This window comes from Corythoichthys intestinalis, chromosome 22 (genome assembly GCF_030265065.1).
Source record: "Corythoichthys intestinalis isolate RoL2023-P3 chromosome 22, ASM3026506v1, whole genome shotgun sequence".
Lineage (NCBI taxonomy): Eukaryota > Metazoa > Chordata > Actinopteri > Syngnathiformes > Syngnathidae > Corythoichthys > Corythoichthys intestinalis.
Genome location: NC_080416.1, coordinates 7,891,731 through 7,909,981, shown reverse-complemented (window position 1 = coordinate 7,909,981; position 18,251 = coordinate 7,891,731). Strand labels below are relative to the sequence as shown.

General features: G+C 38.8%; 1 protein-coding gene across 4 annotated transcripts in view; it reads right to left on the bottom strand.

Moving 5' to 3' along the window:
• The window catches only part of prdm1b (PR domain containing 1b, with ZNF domain), a 55,911-nt gene extending 38,183 nt beyond the window's left edge, over nucleotides 1–17,728 (bottom strand). The window contains exons 1-3 of one of the 4 annotated variants that reach the window (XM_057828294.1): nucleotides 17,316–17,728; nucleotides 11,945–12,084; nucleotides 11,412–11,499 (exon numbers count right to left, since the gene is read on the bottom strand). The gene's annotated coding sequence lies outside the window, so the exon portion shown is untranslated. Of the gene's footprint in view, nucleotides 1–11,411; nucleotides 11,500–11,944; nucleotides 13,589–17,315 lie in introns of those variants that run through there. The other 3 variants (XM_057828295.1, XM_057828293.1, XM_057828296.1) reach the window with 3 other exon arrangements.
• Nucleotides 17,729–18,251: the final 523 nt, after the last annotated feature.

Sequence of the window (18,251 nt, the reverse complement as noted above, 5' to 3'; positions counted from 1 at the left end):
TGGCTGAATTTATCGTCATTTATCGTTATCGAGGTAATTCTGCTCAATTTACCGTGATACGTACTTAAGGCCATATCGCCAAGCCCTAGTGTATTTACTTAATTACTAAAAATATAACTATTTAAAATATCACCGTTTTCAATATAAATGTTTTTCTTGTTTTGTTAACTACCACAACACATACTCTGATTAAAACACATATCCCTATGCTGGAATTGATCCATCTGTCCAACTCATTTGAGCTGGGAGCGGTGTTGTTAAATCGTGTGGCAGTGGAAGTACTTTTCAGGTATGAGTTTATTTTTAACTTATTAGCTGCCATTGATGGCTATTCTAAACAGGGTCATGTTTCATTGGAAATGAAACTTTCTGTTGTGAGTTTACTACTATTTCTTTGGTTGCCATTAAGGACCATATACACACAATACATTTGAAGTAGGATCATGTTTCAGTAGAAGTGAACGTTTCTGAGGTAGGAGCTTGTTTATTTGATGTTTGATCCAGCGCTAGTGTTGAATGATTATGTTTGAGTGGAAGTTTCTGAAGTAGAAATTTGTATATTTGATGTTTGATCCAGCGCTAGTGTTAAATGATCGTGTTTAAGTGAATGTTTCTGTGGTAGGAGATTGTTTATTTGATGTTTGATCAATTGCTAGTGTAAAATGATCATGTTTAAGTGAAAGTTTCTGAGGTAGTTTGTTTATTTGATGCTTGATCCAGCGCTGGTGTTAACTGATCCTTTTTAAGTGAATGTTTCTGAGGTAGGAGTTTGTGTAATTGGTGTTTAATCCGGCGCTAGTGTTAAATGATCATGTTTAAGTGAAAGTTTCTGAGGTAGGAGTTTGCTTATTTGGTGTTAAATCCAGCGCTAGTGTTAAATGATCTTTTTAAGTGAAAGTTTCTGAGGTAGGAGTTTGTTTATTTGATTTTTGATCCAGCACTAGGGTTAAATGATCGTGTTTAAGTGAAAGTTTTTGAGGAAGGAGTTTATTTGATACTTGATCCAGTCCTGGTGTTAAACTATCACTCTTAAGTGAAAGTTTCTGAGGTAGGAATTTGTTTATTTGATTCTTGATCCAGCGCTAGTGTTAAATCATCATTTTTAAGTGAATGTTTCTGAGGTAGGAGTTTGTTTATTTGGTGTTTAATCCAGCGCTAGTGTTAAATGAGCAGGTTTAAGTGAAAGTTTCTGAAGTAGGAGTTTGTTTATTTGATGCTTGAACCAGTGCTAGTGTTAAATGATTATGTTTAAGTGAACCTTTCTGAGGTAGGAGTTTGTTTATTTGATTTTTGATCCAGCACTGGTGTTAAATAATCGTGTTTAAGTGAAAGTTTCTGAGGTAGGAATTTGTTTATTTGATGCTTGATCCAGCGCTAGTGTTAAATAATTATGTTTAAGTGAACGTTTCTGGGGTAGGAGTTTGTTTATTTGATTTTTGATCCAGCACTGGTGTTAAATGATCGTTTTTAAGTGAATGTTCTGAGGTAGGAGTTTGTGTATTTGATGTTTAATCAAGCACTGGTGTTAAATGATCGTGTTTAGGTGAATGTTTCTGAGGTAGGAGTTTGTGTATTTGATGTTTAATCAAGCACTGGCATTAAATGATCATGTTTATGTGAAGGTTTCTGATGTAGGAGTTTGTGTATTTGATGTTTAATCAAGCACTGGCAATAAATGATCGTGTTTAAGTGAAGGTTTCTGAGGTAGGAGTTTATTTGGTGTTTAATTTAGCGCTGGTGTTCAATGATTGTGTTTAAGTGAAAGTTTTTGAGGTAGGAACTTGTTTATTTGATACTTGAACCAACGCTAGTATTAAATGATCGTGTTAAAGTGAATGTTTCTGAGGTAGGATTTTTTTTGGTGATTAATCCTGCACTGGTGTTAAATGATCGTGTTTAAGTGAAAGTTTCTCAGGTAGAAGTTTATTTGATGCTTGATCCAGCACTAGTGTTCAATGATCATCTTTAAGTGAAAGTTTCTGAGGTAGGAGTTTGTTTATTTGATGCTTGACCCAGCGCTAGTGTTAAATGATCATGTTTAGGTGAAAGTTTCTGACGTAGCAGTTTGTATATCTAATGCTTTATCCAGCGCTAGTGTTAAATTATCATGTTTAAGTCAAAGTAAAAGTTTCTAAGGTGAGAGTTAATTTTTTCACAAATTAGCCAACATTTAGGGGATATAGATGATAGATGTCTGATCCATTTGAACCGGGATCGCTGCCAACCCCCCAATTCAAATGGCTCGGACGTCTATAGCCGTCATTGGCACTAAAATGTGATCATTTCATTCTAAGACGTGGTATTAAAATCTGTCCAGCTCATGAAAAATTATTGAGGGGTGACAGAGGATTTACGGATTTAAAACTTGGGCTGAGGGGTGTCAGAGTACAAGATCGGATAAGAAATGGGTGATGTAAGGGTGTAACAAAGTCTGCACGCTTCTGGCTTGTGGTCAACAGGTGGGCCTGGTACCCCCGACCCCCCCATTTCCCCCCAATCTCCCAGACCACCAGATAGAGAACGACTTTACAGGATCCGTCTGGCAGACAGCGAAGGGGATTTCAGCACCAAATCCAGTGGATCAATAAAAATGTCTGCTAATTAGGGCTGTTATCCAAAGAAGGCAGGGCATTAGGGACGACAGCGATACGGGAAAAACAACGTACGATGCTGATTCACGAGCTTGAATTGGCCCCAGACTGGCGTGCCGACTTGAAAATCAGGTGAAGTTCAACCTGTCGTACTCACTGGGTCAATCCAATGAAGTTCTACCAAGGATCACTCTCTTCTCCAATCAGAAGAAACCTAGCTTGCGCGCTTTAGCGATCAGTTTCTCTGACCTCAATCCTCCCACCTTTTCTTGGCCCCTCCTTTCCTTGGGCATCCCCACTTTGACCTAAATCTCCTCATTTAATCTTCTCCTTCTCGTCTTTTGGATAACAATCAACCCCCTAATTGTCTTAATCTCACTCGTCTTTTATTGTCCCCGGGGCGTCATGCGGACCCGCAGAACAAAAACAATCAATATTGGACAGGCAGGATGGTCTCTATTGATTATTTACACTGAAATAAAAGCGGGGCGGGGCTGTTTTTAAATCTTTGTATCAGTTTCTAGATGAGGAAATTCACTATAAATCCAGTGACATGTTTAGAAGGTTTCGTGGATTAAAACCATCCAGAAAGCATGAATTGTAAACACATTTCAAATCTAGCTGTAAAGCGGCTTTTTATGCTTCCTAAATAAGACAAATCTTTAGGTTGTCAATGTCGTAAATGAGGAGCTTATGGGGAACTCTCGTTTATACGAATGACTACACAGGCCTTTTCAGGATATTAGCTTGGCAGCGGCGGGGTAAAACCTGGATCAAGCCGAGGTTAGGAGGTGATTTGTGTATGGTTTTGAAATGACAACCACGAGTATAATCAAAAATATGCACAACAATAACGGATTATCTGCTTCGCTTGCAGCTCCATCTGTTGAGAGAGCGTACAGTGGGTGATGTTCACTGTGTGTGTTTACCAATCAACTTAGCTTATGCTAAATATGCAGTATTCACTCTAGTTCTACAATCTAAAGAATGTAGTTGTTTATAGAAGCTACTGTGTTTTATTAAGAGTGTACAGTGGTATGAAAAAGTATCTGAACCTTTTGGAATTTTTCCACATTTCCGCATTAAATCAAATGTGAGCTTTGTCAAAATCACACAGATGAAAAAAAGTGTGCTTTAACTAAAACCACCCAAACAGTTGTAGGTTTTCATATTTTAATGAGGATAGTATGCAGACAATGACAGAAGGGGGGAAAAAATAAGTAAGTTAACCATCACATTTAATATTTTGTGTCCCCCCCCTTTAGCAGCAATAACTTCAACCAGACGCTTCCTTTAGCTGCAGATCATTTAGGCCCATCGATCAGGACTAATCTTGGCCCATTCTTCTCTACAAATCTGCGGTAGTGCATTCAGATATCTGGGATGTGTGGCATGAATCGCTGTTTTTAGGTCATGCCACAGCATCTCAATGAGGTTCAAGTCTGCACTTTGACCTGGCCACTCCAGAACCTGTATTTTGTTCTTCTGAAACCATTCTGCAGTTGATTTACGTCTGTGTTTTGGATCATTGTTTTGTTGCAGCATCCATCTTCTTTTTAGCTTCAACTGTTTGACAGACGGCCTCAGGTTTTCCTGCAAAACATCTTGATAAACTTTTGAATTCATTCTGCCATTAACGACTGCAAGTTGTCCAGGCCCTAAGGCAGCAAAACACCCCCAAATCCTGATGTTCCCTCCGCCATGCTTCACGGTGGGGATGAGGTGTTGATGTTGGTGAGCTGTTCCATTTTTCCTCCACACATGACGTTGTGTGTTACTCCCAAACATTTCAACTTTGGTTTCATCAGTCCATAAAATACTTTGCTAAAACCTCTGTGGAGTGTCCAAGTGCGTTTTTGCGAACATTAAAAGAGCAACAATGTTTAATTTTTTTTAGACAGCAGTGGCTTCCTTTGTGGCTTCCTCCCATAAACACTACTCTTGGCCGTAGCTTTACATATAGTTGATGTGTGTAGAGATATTGGACTGTGCCAGTGATTTCTGTAAGTCTTTAGCAGACACTCTGGGGTTCTTTTTTACCTCTCTGAGTATTCTGCGCTGAACTCTTGGAGTCATCTTTAGTGGACGACCACTCTTTGGAAGAGAAGCAACAATGCCAGACTCTCTCCATTTGTAGACAACTTCTCTGACTGTCGATTGATGAACATCCAGAGTTTTATAGATGGTTTTGTATCCTTTCCAACCTATATACAAATCAACAATCCTTGATTGCAGGTCTTCAAACAATTCTTTTGACCAAGCCGTGATGCAGATCAGACAATGCTTCTCATCAAGACATTTCTTATCAGGTGTGTGTTTGATAGTGAGCAGGGCAGCTCACTAAACCACTCATCAGTGCTTGGGCACACACCTGACAAAATGTTTGGTAAAAATTGGTTTCAATTGCCTATAAATTTTTGGGTGGTATTAGTTATAGCAGACACTATTTTCATCTGTGTGATTTTGACAAAGATAGATCACATTTGATGTTGATTTTATGGAGAAATGGGAGAAATTACAAAAGGTTCAGATACTTTTTCATACCACCGTATAAGCACCTACTGTAGACCATAAAGCATCATGAAGTGCATAAATTCAGTCATTAAAATTTTGAACAGAAATAAGGAGTTCTGAACTAATCTCATCGTTTTGCACACTATTGTTATTGTTCTAAAAGAATAATTAGGTAGTTATAGTTTCACAAAAAGCTACAGAAAAGTTAGAGAAAATTGTAATAAAGTCATTTTAATGTTCTGTGTCTGGCAGACTTCCAAGATCAACTACATTATTAGAATAATTGACTTTGTTTACAGAAAATTGTAATGAAGTCACTGATTTACTGCCAGCCTTCCCACATCACCCACCTCACTCGATTAATCGACATAAATTCCCCAAAATTGTAATTAAGCCACGAATGATCTGTATCATTTAATGCCAGCCCTCCCTCCCAGATCACTTACATTACTCGATTAATCGACATTAGTTCTAGACTACTGTAATGAAGTCACCAAAGGTATGTATCGTTTAATGCCAACCATCCCAGATCACTTGCATCACTCGATTAATCGCGATTTGTTACAGAAAATTGGACATTTATCCCTGTTGACGGCGGCTAAGGATTTCAATAATTTAAAGCGAGTGTTAATTTATCTTTACAATGTTTGCAATATTTCCAATCCCACAACAATCAACAGTTTATCCCCCGCCCCCGTCCCTCTCTCTCAGTGGGCGAGTCTGCGACGACACCGTCTGACTGCGCTCTAGCAGTAATCTGACATGGCTAATCTAATCTCTCAGTCTCCACAGACTAGTAAACTACCTGCTACTCTCCAGCCAATTAGAGGCCCATATGCACAGCAAGCTATGCAGGCCAGGTCAAAGCCGCGCAGGCCCCGTAGGGGCCCGGCCCGGACATGGCTCAGGCTGTCTGGAGGCCCCGAAGATCTTCTTCCGTAACAGTCCATCTGCCCGCCGCTTGGCCTGGTCCACTTTCATCCCCAAGCGCTCCTGAGATTAAGGCGACTCTTCAATTGACTGGCAATTAAACCACCTTTTGCCATACGGTTGTTGGGTAATCACCAAAGTGTTGGCTGTGATTGGCTTAAATGGGTTACTTTCTGACTAACTTTTTCTTTACACTATACTTCACAAATGCTACATTTCACTATTTCATATAACATAATAAATCAGAAGCCCTCACCCCTCAAAAAAAGAACATATAAAAGCTAGTTGTCCAGGTTGTGTAGTAGCAAAACAACCCCAGCCTGTTTTTTCCCGATAATTTATCATCAAGCCAGTCTCACTTAATCACCTTAGCCAAATTAGTTTGAAATTAGCCCTCTTACTAACTCCAGTCTCATGTTCTTCCTCTACTTCCCACCCCCTTTTCTCCCCAGTCGTTTTCACAGCTTTGTGGATTAGACAGATTACATGTCTGGATCTCCGTTTTTGTTGTTTTTTGCTTCCCACAGGCCCGACATGTTGTTCTCCAACCTTGGTACGTAAATTCAGACTGCAAATTAAATGAAGAGAAAATGAAACTACTGTAAACCATTCATAACAAAAATGGCGATGGGAGCTTTGCTCTGCTAGATACAGGATCTAAGACCCGCCTAGTTGATTGTGGAGTCACTTCCTGTTGATTATGTGACATTTTGGGGTTCCTATTTGTTGATTTGGGGACATTTCAGGGACACTTCCTCGGGATATCAGGCAGGGAAATGCGCTGGAAATCACTCACTGCAAGTATTGGACATCGATTAATGATTCTAAGCTAAAAATGAAAGACATTTTGAATAATAAATATAATTACTTACCTTCTTTTTATGGCTGGGTTAAAACAAAAACGGTTGCGCGACGTCTGTAAGCGGGGGTTTCCAGGGTAAAAGCAACAAATTAAAAATAATTCGGGGGCTTAATGCGCCATGAATCTGCTTTAGCAGCATATAGACATATTGCTCTATCAAACACAACAGTTCTTTCTTTTGCCTTAAAATAGAGCACTTTATTTTATAGAAGGTTGCAAGAGCAGAAACTGCTTTTTCAGTCTTGTTTTCCGCCATATATACAGTATATTGATTATTGAATATATATCCATCTTATTTCTTTTGTCCTCAGGTAGTTTTGGCAAAACAAATGACCTTCTCTAAGGTGCTAGTCACGTGATCTGTTCGAAAATTAATTTTGACCTGTTATAAAAATATTTTTTTGGTTTATTTCCTCATTTTTATTAGTGGTTTTATTGCTTTACAACTTTTATAGACAACACTTTATCAGCAAAGTCTTCATTTTAAATTCATATTAGAGATGTCCCGATCCGACTGGATCGGATCGGACGCCGATATGGGCAAAAAAAAATGAGCGTGGGTCTCGGATCGGCCAACACGGAAAAATTCCGATCCAGACTTCCGATCCATTTTTTTTTTTTTGAAGTCCGGTACAGGTTTTCCAGCGCACCAATTTACATAATCCATTCCAGTTTTTGTTTCGGTTTCCCTAAAATCCGGTCTGCATTTTACGGCACACCTTTAACACACTACTTACATTACCGTCTCCCAATTTACCCAGAGACTTTATCGGTAAAAATGTCAGCTGTGTGGGATCATTTCACCTTAAAGGACGACAATGACGAAGAGGCAGAGTGCAACATATGCCACAATAAAGTCAAGCATGGTGGTAAAGCTGTAAGAAGTTTTAATACAACCAACCTAATCAAGCATTTAGCGAAATACTACCACAAACAATACAAGAATTATGTTAAGAAAACCGAAGACAAAAGGAAAGGTCCTACGCAACTAACACTGGCAGAAACTTTTGCTATGCGTGACAAACTGGCACTCGACAGTCCCAAAGCCCAGGGAATAACAAGAGTCATTGCCGAAGAATTCATTCTGGATGACGAGCAATTATCTCTCGTGAGTAAAGACGCACCATCCAACACTTAGAACCACGGTACAACATGCCCAGCCGTCATTACATCCTTGAGCGATTCGGCCGTGGGAGATTCGAGAACGATTCACAAACATCCAAATTCCGACTATTGAAATATGTCAAGTAAAGCGGAACCAATACACAGCGCGGTCTTCGGGACGCAATGAGAAACGGACCGCATTGCGTCCCGAGAGTAAACATCATGCTCGTCATAGACCTGGGTAATGCCAATGCTCAACTCACGGCTTTAGCTCAACTCATGCCGCTGGATAAAAAACACAAGAATACCTGACTGCTGCTGACAGCCGATACAAACTACGTCAACATCGTTTTACTGTAGATAATAGATATCATATGTATATAGAACTAGATGCAAAATGACAGACTCGACGGCGTTAGCAACATTGAAGGATTGAAAACTAGTTGCGTTAGTAAACAACCGCCATCTCAAAGCAGGAGACTTCCCTAGTAGGCTGTTGTGAACCTTCCAAGCGAACCTAATTAACTTTTTATATAAAATACTCCTAAATCAGCAAAATCATGACATGAATCTATCTTCAAAACAGTTTTAAAACTTTCACATGTTGAAAGTAGACAGAAGGGAAATTATGGAATAATGGGAGCAATTTTAACAACTTTAACAGTTGATTCGCAAAATTAAATGAATTGAATGTAGTTTAGGCTGCTGATACAGAATGGGGACTTGAGTATTTTATTTACTGTTTTAAAATGTTAACTTGATACTGAAATAGTCGTTTATTTAAACCTGAGAGGCTTTTTATACAATTTTTGTAACTAATGCACAAAACATTAAAAGCATCTAATAGCTTGGGGGGGTTGTGGGATTTTCCACTGAGGTTGTTTGTGTGTTTTGCTTTTTTAAGACAGTTTACAATATTATTTGCACGTTTTACTGACTGACTATACCATTTCTGTTTATTTATAATGTTTAGTGTTTGTCACTGAATAAACAGGTCAGTTTCTTGTTACCAACCGTTGTTTGTTATTCAAACTCACCTAATTCAGCTGGCTAGTTGTTATCAAGAGTACTCAAACCTTTTTCAACATGAGTCTGACAACTAAGCAAGGAGGCTAAATAACTTTAAACTTTAACACATGCTCAGATAGGCCGGTATCGGCCAGTATCGGTATCGGATCGGAAGTGCAAAAACCTGGATCGGGACATCCCTAATTCATATAATGGAAAGTCAATTACATGCAATGATATTTTCGGCCCCCCACCCCCCATAATCTCTACGTATGACTAAATCCACATATCTATATCCATAAATTCAAACCTGAATCTGTACTTGAGGTCAAAAGTCTGAACCTTTTGAATGTGACGCAGATAGATTAGATCCTTACACAACAACTAACAGACTAAATCAAAACCAAAACCTGTCCAAAGATGGCAAATGACAAATGATATCATCGAAGAAGAATTCCAAACTGCAACCTTCACCTTACATTCCAATGAATTAAATGTAATCACAACAATTTTACCTTGATTTCCCCCTCTGCACTTTCACTTTGCATTTTAGTCACTATTCTTGTGTTATCACATCACATGACAATATGCGCTGCGCGAGTTAGATAAATATGAGTCATATTTTCCTTATCCTGCCAGTCGCCATTGGCGGCATAAACTTCATTTCAAATGGATTGGATGTCTATAACCGTCAATGGGAGCTAACAAATTAAATACTTAATATCTACACATTGGACTGTTTTACACGATTTTTCCCCCTCAAATATGCATGAAAGGCAACGGAACAATCCCTTGAACGATCGTCTTAGTTTAATTACTCACGTCTGAATAATCTAACAGTAGTTAGCTGCACTGCTGCAATTAATAAGGCTATTAAACAGCTCATTAAATTCTACTTATTCACAATGTCTGGCACAGTATCGAAAAGCTCTAATGATGTTTTTCTTGCAGATTTGCAGATATTATTTTGTGTAGTATTATATGTTTTCTGAGATTATCTTAAAAGGAAATCTAAAGTAATATATTAATAAGTAATGTCTGCACATACAGATGCTGAATATCTATGAGGATCCAGAATGTTTGGTTACTGTACGTGTTGTAGTAATTTAAATGTCCACTATGTGGCAATGTGGCACTGCCGAAACTCTCCCTGTGTGCTTTCATGGCAAATTTGGATGCACAATTTGTAGAAACAAAAAAAGAATGGTGATTTGTGGTTGGGAATAACTGAAAAAGAAAAGAAGGCAATATCTATGATGAATGGTGCAGGAAAAGTAAGATGGAGGACAGTGATGAATAGCCTGTTTGTAAATGTCATGACACTAAGAGGGAGAATACAGACTGTTAGCTAGGGTCGCAAAGTGCTCACATTGGGAGTTTTGGGATTAAGCGTTGTTTAATCTGAATCTTTTTAAATATCAATATAATTTTGGTGAGTCTGCCTTAATTCCATGATTTTCAGTACATTATTTAACGAGATTTGGTTGGAAGTAAAACATATATTTTTTAAAATCACGATTAATTGCAATTAGTTACAGAAATTTGTAATACTCATTTTAATGGTCCGTAGCTTTTATTGCCAGCCCTTGCTGTCCAAATGGACGCCCACTGCTCGATTAATCACGATTAATCGAGAATACTTACAGAAAATTGTGATAGTCATTTTAATTTTCCGTATCAATCTTTGGCAGCCCTCCCAGACAGAATGAATTGCTTAATCGATCACAGATAATTATATTTGTCACTTAAATAGTCTATCATTTGCTACCAGCCTTCCTAGTTTAAAGACATTACTGCTAGGTTCAGACCGCAGGTCTTAAAGGGTACCGAGGATAGCGAGACATGTAGTTTTTAAAAGAAAAATGTTAGTACGAGTTGATATTAAGCCCCTCTTAAGGTTTTCGTTTCAATAAAATTTGTAAAAATCTTAAATCAAAAAATAAACTAGTGGTTCGCCATTGTTGTTGACTAGGAGTGGGAACCTCAGGGCACCTCGCCATACAAGGTTCACGATAATTATCTCACGATATCACGATACAGCGATTATCGATATATTGGTCAGAAATTTGATACATGATATTCTACGATACAACTGTTGAAACGGAAAAAATAGATATTTCAAAATAGAAAAAATACTGTTTAGGTCATTGATTCAACAGTGACACCTTTTCTGTGCAACATTGCTGTAAAATATAAATCTACTGCAAATTGTGTACCTGTACATATAAAGAAAACAAACCACAACCACTGATATCTGTTGGAGAGATCATGATGAATGGCACCCTTAATTTCTTTAAAGTTTAAAATCTTTTAAAATGAAAATTTAACAGTGCTGTAGGTGTCAGTCAGCAATTGAGCTTGGAGTGGGGATAAAATTGGTGGGTCTTTTCTTTGTATATTACCTTTGTTGCCAAAGCATGGGTTTGAGCACTTCCACCATCTACTTCAGCTTTTGAGATGTCGGACTCAGTCAGTCACATTCTTCCTCACCTTAAAAACAACAAAATAAAACCAAACATATCAGCTACTTAATAGCTTTTGAATTGAAATCCTGATTTTTTTTCTGTGTAGGAAGTATTGAGTGAATTAAAAAAAATATATTAATTGAATGTATAGAAAAAATTCAATAATTACCTCTTTTTAATATGTAGGCTACATTAATTATCATGCACATCACCTTATATATCTGGGAAGCTATTCAAACCATCTTTATAGCTTATTGTATCAAAATGGCAGGAATAACAGTTTGTGTCGTAAACTAGATGGAAAGTGGTTCTCAAAAAATATTAAATAAATCAGTTAATTAATGTAGGTTGTTTGATATTCATTTTCCTCCAGTTTAGGGTCCTGGTTTATTTTATATCAATCAACGCCAAATGTCATCAAAATAATACATTTAAATTAAAAAATAAATTACATTGTAAAATTTTCTTACTTCAAGTGATGAAAGGGAAGGAGTGAAGAAATCCAGTGTCCAATTCGTCACCAGCTGCCAGTGAACCTTATTTTTGTTAGACAATTCTTTCATACAGCAAAATCCTTGTTCACCTTACTTCTTTTTTTGTTGGTGAAAACCTAAAGTGTGTCCACATGTGTGATTTGTAGCAATATATTTCTCACTTTTTCCTCCACAGTTCTCACAAAGCTTTTTTTTTTTTTCAACCTACATGGAGCTTCTGCTCTTCTTCTCTAGACGACTTGTGTGCACTTTACCTTCACCGTCATTCTTGAGCGCCCCTAGAGGACCGCCAAGGAATTGCTCAACAAACATTGAGCAGTTTACAGTATCCATACTGCATTGTATGTCAAATAAAAGTATCGATACTTGGCGGGAGCATATCGATAAACCGATCAGGTTGCAAAATATCGCAATATATCGCTGTATCGAGATACTGTCACACTCTTATTGTTGACGTCGCAGGGCGGTGACATCACATGGCCACACTGCCATACCTTACACAGCACAGGTGTCAAACAGATTCCAGAAAGGGCCAAGTGGGTGCTGGATTTTGTTCCAACAGATACCATGCAGAGAGTTTAACCAATGAACTTCCTACTGAAACAAGCAGCACCTGACAAAGTTTAACTGATTACACACGGAAAAGATCTGATTGGTGAAAAGGTGTCCTCTTCATTGGTTGGAAAGCAAACCTGCACCCACTCGACCCTTTCTAGAATCGGTTTGACACCTGTGCCTTACCGTGTCACTGTTTAACTACGTAAAGTAGTGATTTACATACACCACAAGGTGTCAATGGCAAGTTTTAAATTAATAAGAGATCAAGCCAATGAGTGCGTTTTGTCCCTCGACCGACGCTGTAGTTTCCTGTTCAGTGCGATTGCATTGTGATTTATGTTCATTTGAGTGTTGTTTTCACAACAAACAAGACTCCTGATAATGGCTCCCAGCATCATAGTTTGTATATTGTGACTAAATATTGCAATCTAGTATAACATTATAAATGTTTAAATAGAGTTTGACCAAAGTCTGAGTCACTTTTTAACTATATAAGGTAATTAGGTTAGGATTAGGGTTTAGCGGTTAGGGTTAACAGCAGATCAGTGTCAATGTAAAACAATGCAAATTGACTGCACAATAATTATCAACACAAAAATGAATTGTGCAATAAACACTAAGGTGGGGGCAGGCATGAATTAGGCAGAAGTACCCTCGTACACACACGCTGTCAATTTAGCTTAGCTGTAATTTTGCTAAATTGCCACCACATCGGACTTATACCACATCCCAAAGATGCTAAACGAACACGTCACCTCAGGGCATAAATGTGCAACAGAATATGATGTAAACAATGCTTGCCGACTTGGAGTGATGACTACCCGCCCGCTCCAACCTATACCTGGAACCCTCCAGAATGAAGGAAAAATACTAACGTTCATTCACGGACGCACACAAATCAACATTCCCTCGCACATCTCAACATGTGGCTGCACCTAGCATGTGTGACTCGAGACTAAAACAGGAAGTAACTATGAGCGGTTACAATGGAAACTAACGCGTAGTGGGAACCTTTCTAACATTGTCTATTCAAAATGCTTTGTACATGACTACAATATTTTTTACTCTACATGCAGTGGGGCAAATAAATATTTAGTCAACCACTAATTGTGCAAGTTCTCCCACTTGAAAATATTACAGAGGCTTGTCATTGTCAACATGGGTAAACCTCAACCATTAGAGACCGACTGTGAAAAAAAAAAACAACAGAAAATCACATTGTTTGATTTTTAAATAATTTATTTCAATACTTTGTTATGTACCCTTAGTTGGTAATAACGGAGGCCAACCGTTTTCTGTAACTCTTCAGAAGCTTTTCACACACTGTTGCTGGTATTTTGGCCCATTCCTCCATGCAGATATCCTCTAGAGCAGTGATGTTTTGGGGCTGTTGTTAGGCAACACGGACATTCAACTCCCTCCGCAGATTTTCTATGGGGTTGAGACCTGGAGACTGCCTAGGCCACTCCAGGACCTTGAAATGCTTTTTACAAAGCCACTCCTTTGTTGCCCTGGCTGTGTGTTTGGGATCTTTGTTATGCTGAAAGACCCAGCCACGTCTCATCTTCAATGCCCTTGCTGATGGAAAGAGATTTTCACTCAAAATCTCTCGATACATGGCCCCATTCATTCTTTCCGTTACACAGATCAGTTTTCCTGGTCCCTTTGCAGGAAAACAGCCCCAAAGCATGATGTTTCCACCCCCATGGTTCACAGTGGGTATGGTGCAATTCAGTATTCTTTTTCCTCCAAACAAGAGAACCTGTGTTTCTACCAAAAAAGTTCTATTTTGGTTTCATCTGACCATAACACATTCGACCACTCCTCTCCTGAATCATCCAAATGCTCTCTAGCGAACCGCAGACAGGCCTGGACGTGTACTTTCTCCAGCAGGGGGACACGTCTGGCAGTGCAGGATTTGACTCCCTGGCGGCGCATTGTGTTACTGATAGTAGCCTTTGTTACTGTGGTCCCAGCTCTCTAGGTCATTCATTAGGTCCCCCTGTGTGGTTCTGGGATTTTTGCTCACCGTTCTTGTTATCATTTTGAGGCCACGGGGTGAGATCTTGCATGGAGCCCCAGATCGAGGGAGATTATCAGTGGTCTTGTATGTCTTCCATTTTCTAATAATTGCTCCCACAGTTGATTTCTTTACACCAAGCGTTTTACCTCTTGCAGATTCAGTCTTCCCAGCCTGGTGCAGGTCTACAATTTTGTCTCTGGTGTCCTTCGAAGCTCTTTGGTCTTTTGGCCATAGTGGAGTTTGGAGTGTGACTGACTGAGGTTGTGGACAGGTGTCTTTTATACCGATAATGAGCTAAAACAGGTGCCATTAATACAGGTAACGAGTGGAGCCTTGTTAGACCTCGTTAGAAGAAGTTAGACCTCTTTGACAGCCAGAAATCTTGCTTGTTTGTAGGTGACCAAATACTTATTTTCCACTCTAATTGGAAATGAATGTGATTTTCGGGGGGGGGGGGTTGCCACATTCTCTCTCTCATGGTTGAGGTTTACCCATGTTAACAACTACAGGCCTTTCTAATCTTTTCAAGTAGGAGAACTTGCACAATTGGTGGTTGACTAAATACTTATTTGCCCCGCTGCACATTATGAGCCGATAACAAAATAGCAACGCACAGACACTAAGGAAACTAACTTTAATCTGATTACTCATTTGGAAAAATGAACGTGTTAGATTGCTCGTTACTGAAATAATGTAATCAGATTACAGTAACGCAATACTTAGTAAAGCGTTAGTGACAACACTGGTCACAGGTAGAATCTCCCACACTTTATTATTTCTGCAATTGTTTTATTAATGTTTGTGATGTGCACTTTCAACTGTTTTGATAGCGTTAATAAATGTAACTTAGCACATACCATACCTGTCAACCCTAGGCCGTTGGTAATCTTACAAAAAGTGACGTATGCCCTTACAAATTGGTGACTAATCTTACAACGTTCTATATAGCGTGCAATATGAAACAATAATAAAACTATTTTTAAAATAACATGAATTTATTTTTAATATTGTAACATATAACCTGGTGGAATCAAAGAACAATCAATATCAGCAAAATCATGACTACTAAAATTTAACAGTGACTTTTGTTATAATTGTATGTGGCACAATTCCTATCATGTCTTGATGGCTGCACTTCACGGCACTTCAGCTCGCAATTCAGGTTGACTTGAAGGTAATTTGTTAGTGTGTCCAATTATAAATTAAAAAGGTCACGCGATAAAATTAACTTACCGATGCAATCTGAGTCAGGGAACATTTCTTTTGCTAATTCTGAGAAGTGATCAGCAATAGTTGCAGGCAAATTGTGTTCGGCAACAAATTGGCAGAATGAAATCTCTGCTTTCGTCACTTTACATTCTGCAGACTTCATCTATATGACCGGTGTTGGTAATCTTACTTTTAAAAAAATAATTAATTAGTTACAAATTACTTCTCCCAAAAAGTAATTGACTTAGTAACTCAGTTACCTGAAGGTAAGAGTAATTAGTTACTTGGTAAGTAACTGGTGTTACCTTTCATCTTTTTTTTTTTCATTAAAAAAAAAAAAAAAAAAAAAAAAAAAGTAGTAACCTTTGCTATGTTTGGAAACTGTTTAATGTTGTGAATCAACTGTTAAAGTTGTTAAAATTGCTACCGTTTTTGCATTAGTTCCCTTCTGTCTACTTTCCGCCTGTTAAACTTTTAAAACTGTTTTATCATTTAGAGATCGATTCAAGTCAAGATTTTGCCGATTTAGGAGTATTAAAGTTACTTAAGTTCGCTAGGAAGGTTCACTACAACAGAGCCTTTCTGAGAGGTCTACTGCTTCAAAATTGCGGCTGTTTATTAACGCTGCAGTCTGTCATTTTGCATGTAGTTCTATAAGCATTTGATATCTAGGCGTAGATTGTGGGCTACAGTCAGGAAATATTGGAGCCACCTAGCCTAGCGTCGCGTTTGCTACAGCGTCAAAACACTCTTCTCTCTCAGTGTCTCTGACTTTTCTCGAGTCATTCAACCAACGTAGTAACGGGGACGCACATTGCCGAAACGGTGACAAAATCCGAACGGGGAAAAAAACCCATAATGCACGAAAAACGTACAGATTTTGAATGTACGGCGTACACATTTAAAAATCGGTGCTCACTTGTACAAATTATTTCGAAACCGTACAACTTGACAGGTATGAAATACTGTTTTGGCTGTTGGGTTGTGCTAGTTATACTTTGTGGGTTTACCTTTATTTTCGCAATTGTTTTTTTGTTTTTAGTGGGGGTGAGGATGTCTTGTCAACCAGGGCACAGGGAACGCCACTGATCAGATGTCAGTAGCAGCCAATGAGTTAAAAGTCTCCACAAATCGAGATAGAAATTCTACACAGCAAAGTACAGAAAGAGAAGTTATCAGCCCGGTCACTCCGAGTTTAATCTCAGCTCAGTGTGAAGTTCAGATTTTGTCAGACTGAACCTATGCCGCCTCACATAAGTACATCTCAGCGGAGGGATGCCATGGGAAGCGGCGACGGCTTCAAGAGGAGGATTTGCAGACAATGACTTTTCACCACTCGGGCAAAGTGGCTGAGCGAAGCCCGGCAAAGACAAAGCCAGCCCTAAGCTGGACGTAGACCAGACAGAGCGAGGTGCTTTAAGATCAAGCTGTTAAAAAGCCGCTCCGCTCTGCTCCCCTAGAGACCGGCCGCCTTTTCCTCCCCTTCTTTCGGGCCTTGGTCGCTTTGTTCCCTCGTTTCCCACACGAGCGTACGTAACCTTCATGGCGAGCTTTTACCTCGAAAACTTTCAACGTTTGCTTCTTCTGTCCCTCCCGGTTTGTTTACTCACTTCTGCCATAATGCAGGGATTAATTTCCGAAAGCCGATTTGAGCGAAGAAAGGACAGGAGCGACTATAGAAAGGGAAGTTTCCCCTTCAAAGCGCTTTAGAGGTGGGCGGCTCTCCCCTTTTTATTGTGCCGGCTTTAATCTCCAGTCGAGGGAACGAGGGACAAGAGAGGAAGCTCTCAAAACTCAGCTGGGAATCGCCGTTGCATCTCTACATTCTCATAGGCCTCTTTAAATCCTTACCTGACATTTGCTTCTCGCATGTATTCATTAGTGTTTTCTCTTGTGGAAAAATGTTGCAGTGTTGTATAAATCGGAATGTATGGGTTGATTGCAAAATGGTGTGAAAAAGGGCAGAGTACTTGAAGTAAAGAGGTTTAGCAGAAGCGGATGAATACAAATAATGAAGCTTAAAATTGCTGCCGGAGAAAAGAGCTACACCTAATATTATTGGATGCCATTGACAGCAATAGACGTCAAATCCATTTTGACTTGGCGGGCTAGAAGTGAGTTTGATCGCTGCCAAGCCTCCCAGTCAAATTGGATTGGACGTCTATCGCCGTCAATGGCAGCGAATCCAATTAAAATAACCTTATACTGTTTTTACTTTTCTTACTCAAGTAAATTCTCATTAATTTATCATACTTATGACTTAATACTTCCTCATTTCTTTCACATGCTTTCTGAGATTTTGAATGTTCTGACTGCCCTCTGCTGGACATTAATGGCAATACAAGAATGGAGAACATGACATTATACTTAATATTTTGTAGTTTTTACGTTCATAGTCAATCTGTTCTTGTCTATTTTTTTTACACGACAATACAATCCATTTTATATCATATTTATTTTTAAAAAAATATTATCGGAATAAACAATCTTTTT